Below are 6,286 nucleotides of genomic sequence, written 5' to 3' on the forward strand. Positions count from 1 at the left end.
TGTCTATTCTTGTAATTAAAGTTTTACGGAAATAGCCATTCTCATTTATTAAAGATTGTCTATGGCTGCTTTTTTGGCAGAGCTGAGAAGTTCTGACATAAGATCAGCAAGGCATAAAATACTTAATAATGATTCCCTTATGGGAAAGTTTGCTGAGCTCTCATTTAGAAGGATAAATTGGAGTAGGAAACAGAATCAAAACCTGAAAAAAGATGGGTTTTTTTATGCTTTTGAATAGTTGTAAATATTCTTCAGATTATACCTAAAAGCATTTTTATGTGTGCTTTTCCTCAAATTATTGAAGTACTTTGACTTCTATGTGAGAATGTGCTGTTGATTATAGGTTTCCTGTTACTAATCTAAGGATGAGATCTATACTGTCATAGTACCAGACCATTCTCTGTGGCTCAAAGGATTAGTTATTTACAATGTCTTTACCACATTTTCTGCAGGTTTTTACATAGAGTTTTATAATAAAAACGTATTCATTATAATTAAACTTGCCAGAATTCTCACTCTCTGGCAATTGTCAGAGAGCAAATCAGTATCCTGTTTGGTGAAAAGCCAGCCAATTGAAGATTTGTAGGTTGAAAAGAAGGCAATCTCCATTTACCACCTAGAATTCATGCATTGAATATTATTGACATACTTTTGGTTTTGATCCCATTAGTCACCAGTGGTGTGTGAGAATCACGAACAACTTTTGGGAATATAAATGAATTGACACTTGATAGTTTTATGACAACAGAAAAGCATGAATTTTAGAACAAATACATAGAATGTTATACCTTTCGGTGAGAATGTCCTACTAGAATGAAAGTAGGTCTGCTGCACAGGGCACCTGGATGGCTTAGTGTTTGAGTGTCTGTCTTTGGCTCAGGTGGTGATCCCTGGGTCCTGGGATCAAGTTCAGCACTGGACTCCCCGCAGGGAGCCTGCCTCTCCCTCTGCCTGTGTCTTTAATGAATGAATAAATAATAGGTTACCAAAAAAAAGGTCTGCTGCTACCATACATTTTCCTTTCTCAGCACCCAGATGTCTTTGTTCTGAGTTTATGAGAATTTTATTCTCAATATCAGTAGTTTCAAGATGTGCATCATGGGTATCTCATCAAGTACATGGGAATTTTAGTGCCTGATTTTTGCAAGAGCGTTAGAGTAGTAGAGGTGAAGTAACACACAAATGCTTGGGGTAAGCTGTTCGCAAACATAGAATACACTACAACGTGGCCTTTTTGGTGATAACCATTATAAAAAGTCACCCTTAAAGAAACTTGTTGCTTCAAAATTAATGCCAACCATAAATCCTTTCTGAAAATGAAAACGCAAAACCCCCATTGGAATGAAAGTATAATAGGGTACAGTGGTAATGGCTTCAATATAGTACTTGGCATAAATAAACACTTTACATGTTTTCATTAAGTCACTGCAGTTTTGGGATGCCTGGGTGGGTCAGCGGTTGAGCGCCTGCCTTCTGCTCAGGGTGTTATCCTGGAGTCCCGGGATCCAGTCCCACATCGGACTCTCTACAAGGAGCCTGCTCCTCCCTCTGCCTGTGTCTATCTCTGTGTGTCTCTCATGAAAAACTAAAACCTTAAAAAAAAAAAAAAATCACTGCAGTTTTATAGAATGGTATCAAAAAAATACCCCTTTTCCTGGTAGGAAAACTTGAATCCCATGGAAGAAAAGTTTACCCAGAATTACACACCCAGTAAGTGGTAGTCAGCTCTTAACTTCTAATCTTCTACTCCCCATTGGAAAAAAAAATTTTAATGGGGTTCTGCTTTTAGTAGGTATTTTTGTTACCAGCCCTGAGACAAATGTCACTTTGCAAAATTAATATATTCATTTTGTCTTCATGCCAGTGGCTCTTCTGAGAATCTAGGGACTCTGAACTAGCTTCTAAGCAAGGAGAGTGACTGAAAAAGTTAGACTTTCTTTTTCTCTAATTTGTCTTTTTCATTACTCTTAAAATCTTTAGTCTTTTCTGTTAGGTTTTTATTGCCATATGAGGTAGGCATGGTTTTGAAAGTATAGTCTGTCCATTTTGTTTTTGAGCTTCCTGGTACTGGTTAGTGACTGCTAAGAAGTTAGTATGTGATATATTGTCTATCTATCCCTTTACGGTTAGGCTAGCTCTTCCTGGGGTAAGAAGTTGTGTGTAGAGGCGCCTGACTGGCTCAGTTGGTTGAGCGTGTGACTTAGTCTCAGGATCGTGATTTCAAGCCCCATGTTGGGCATGGAGCCTACTTAAAAAAAAATTATAGAGTAGCAGTCATACCTTTTGCTGCCTTTCAGCTCCTTGTGATCTGTCACAACAGTTTCTTTTCCCTTGTCATTTTTGTGTTGATTTTATTTGCTGACTTTAATATGCCTCAAATAACATTTCAATCCTTTCTCATCAAAGAAAAAACATATATTTTAAAGATTTTATTTATTTGACAGAGTTCACAAGCAGGCCAAGAGGTAGAAGCAGGCTCCCTGCTGAGCAAGGAGGTCATGGGATCATGACCTGAGCCAAAGGCAGATGCTTAACTGACCGAGACATCCAGGTGCCCCTCAAGGAAAATATTTTTAATTAGTTTTGAAAAATCCTAGTTTCTATATTTGTATGACCCTTGGTTCATAATAATGCTGTTTTTGATACTGGAAATTTTAATCTTTATTAGGTTAATGTCTTTCTGAATATCTGAAGTTTCCCATTTCATCTGCCTATCTGCATGTATCCTATGTATCAGGGTTCACAGTGATAGGTTTTTTTTAAGACTGTTTACTTTTTTAAGGATTTATTTTATTATTTTTTTAAGATTTTATTTATTCATGAGAGACACAGAGAGAGAGAGAGAGAAAGAGGCAGAGACTCAGGCAGAGGGAGAAGCAGGCCCCACACAGGGAGCCTGACCTGGGACTCAATCCCTGGTCTCCAGGATCACGCCCCGGGCTGAAGGCGGTGCTAAACCACTGAGCCACCTGGGCTGCCAAGGATTTTTTTTAAAGCTCAACTCCATACCCATTATGGGGCTTGAATTCACAACCCCAAGATCAAGAGTCATGTGTTCTTTTGACTGAGCCAGCCAGGCACCCCTCCAGTAATGATAGTTGTAACAGGGAGCCCAAAATGCAGTGGTTCTGATAAAGGTAGCGTACTCCTCACCACATAAATGTCTTGTGCAGTCTTTCAAAGACCTGGTCTCCAGGTGACTTTTGCCATTTTCAGAAGATGGTTTCCAAGATTACTCTTTATTTTAGCTGGCCTGAAGGGAAGGGCCCTTTAGGTAAGTTGTGTCACTTCTCACGGTTCTTTGACTAAAGGTTGGTCACATGACTGCCTGTGGCTTGCAAGAGGCACTGAGAAGTCTAGTTCACCTTTGGGCAGCCACAATCAGTTACAGATGGAGAGAACGGTTTTAGTGGCAATCTTTACCATGTCCCTCTGGGTAAGGGTTGTGGGCTCCAGTTGGAGTAGAATGAAGAAGCAAAATCCTACAGATTACATGAAACCATACGAATGTTTCTGACGCTAATTTAAATCATTGCCTAGGTGTTATTTATTTATTTTTGAACAATTGTTATTCATTAAAGATTCTGAGTGTCATCTTTGGGCCAAACACTATTATGAGTGCACTAGATGACTGGTTTGCAGTCTAATGGAAGGTTCAGTCAAGTAAACAGACAATTACACAATATAATTAACGCTATTTCTGGAGTAAATGAGGGAGGAGGCTATAAGAATATCCCAAACAAAATGACATTTAAGCTAATAAGCACTGAAAGATGAGGCAGATTGATGTGTGGAAGAGGGGAGAGCATTGGAGATGGAAAGAAAACACAAAAGCCTGGAAAGCGTGATATTCTTCAACAACAAATAATTATATGGTGAGTGATGGTGGTGAACAAGGGTTGAGAAGGGGAAATGGAATGGACCTGATTATAGAAGGGTCTACAAAATCATTTTAAAGTGTTTCTATTTTGAGGACAGTGGTGAGCCATTGGAAGGTTTTTAAGTAAAGGAATGATTTATATTTGTGGTTTAGGTTGGCTTGGAGGAGAGATGAGAGGCAGGCACAGTGGTAAAGTCTCATTTGGGTGAGATGCTAAGATAAGGATTGGGCAGTGGGGAAGAGAGAGGGGACAGATTATGATCTGAGACACAGTTGATAAAACCTAGTATCAGTATTAAGGGAAAAAGAGGAATCAAAGATAATGGTGGGGAGGAGTACCTGGTTGGCTCAGTCAGTGGATTATGTGACTCTTAATCTCAGGCTAGCAAATTCAAACCCTATATTGGGCATAAAGATGTGATTTAAAACTAAAAATATTTTTAAAATAAAGATAGTATTAACTAGACTAGGAACATGGGAGTGTGCGCACATTGGGGAGAGGTTGTTAGATGGAAGCTACCCAAGCCAAGTATGACGATTAAGATGGCCTCTGCCTACATCAAAGGGTTGTTATTTCTAGAATAACCCCAAATCTACCCCTCTGTGGATGAAAGTAAATACTGGTTTCATAGCTGATGGAGGGTGTGAAGCAAAAAGGAACTTTTTTTTTTTTTAAATTGAGGCATATTGACATACATTATATTAGTCTCAGGTGAACAACATTTGTTGTTGTTTGTATATATTTGTATATATTGCAAAATGATCTCTATAAGTCTAGTTAACACCTGTCACCATACATAGTTATATGATTTTTCTTGGGATGAGAACTTTTAAAATCTCTCTTAGCAAGTTTCAAATATGCAACATAGGGATCCCTGGGTGGCTCAGAGGTTTAGCGCCTGCCTTGGGCCCAAGGCATAATCCTGGAGTCCCGGGATCGAGTCCCACATCAGGCTCCCTGCATGGGGCCTGCTTCTCCCTCTGCCTGTGTCTCTGTGTCTCCCGTGAATAAATAAATAAAATCTTAAAAAAATCCCAAATATGCAAAACAGTAGTAACTATAGTCCCCGTGTTGTACATTACATCCCTATGATTGTTTGATTGATTTTTGTAACATCCTTTTCACCCATTTTGCCCACTTCCCGCCTGCCTCTGGCAACCAATGATCTATTCTCTGTATCTATGAGTTTATTTTTTTCTTGTTTTAGATTCTGTATATAAGTTAAATCATACGGTATTTGTATTCCTGTCTGACTTGTTTCACATAGCATAATGCCCTCAGTTCCATCCATCTTGTCAAAAATAGCAAGATTTACTTTTTTATGATTTAAAAATATTCCTCTGCGTGCATGTGCGCGTGTACATGTACATGTGTGTGCAAACTATATTTTCTTTATCTGTTCATCCACTGATGGCCTCTTGGATTGCTTTCATATCCTTATTATTGTAATTAATGTTGCAATGAGCACGGGGGTGCATATGCCTTTCTGTATTAGTGTTAATCATTTCCTTTGATAATTACCCAGAAGTAGAATTGTTGAATCCTTTTTTTAAAAAGGAAACTTTTTTTTTAAGATTTTATTTATTTATTCATGAGACACACAAACACAGAGAGAGAGAGAGAGGCAGAGACACAGGCAGAGGGAGAATCAGGCTCCATGCAAGGAGCCTGACGTGGGACTCGATCCTGGGTCTCCAGGATCATGCCCTGGACTGAAGGTGGCACTAGACCACTGAGCCACCTGGGCTGCCCGAATTGTTGAATCCTATAGTAGTTCTAAGTTTAATTTTTTGAGGAATCCCTGCACTGTTTTCCATAGGGTCTGCACCAATTTATATAATCACCAAGAGTGCACAAGGGTTTCCTTTTCTCCACATCTTCACCAAACACTTGTTATTTCTTATCTTTTTGATAATAGCCAATTGTTAGATAATTCTGACAGTTGTGGGAACTAGAACATAGAAAATTTGTTAATATTTTAGGTAAGATAAAAAAATTTTTTTTAAAGATTTATTTATTAATGAAAGGCACAGGCTGAGAGAGAGGCAGAGACACAGGCAGAAGGAGAAGCAGGGGGATCCCTGGGTGGCGCAGCGGTTTGGCGCCTGCCTTTGGCCCAGGGCGCGATCCTGGAGACCCAGGATTGAATCCCACGTCGGGCTCCCGGTGCATGGAGCCTGCTTCTCCCTCTGCCTATGTCTCTGCCTCTCTCTCTCTCTCTCTCTCTCTGTGTGACTATCATAAATAATAAATAAAAAAAAAAATAAAAAAAAAAAAGGAGAAGCAGGCTCCCTGCAGGGAACCCAGTGCGGGACTCGACCTCTGACCCCGGGATCACAACCTGAGCTGAAGGCAGGCGCTCAACCGCTGAGCCACCCAGGCATCCTAAGACAAATATTTTATTA

This window comes from Canis lupus, chromosome 11 (genome assembly GCF_003254725.2).
Source record: "Canis lupus dingo isolate Sandy chromosome 11, ASM325472v2, whole genome shotgun sequence".
Taxonomy (NCBI): Eukaryota; Metazoa; Chordata; class Mammalia; order Carnivora; family Canidae; genus Canis; species Canis lupus.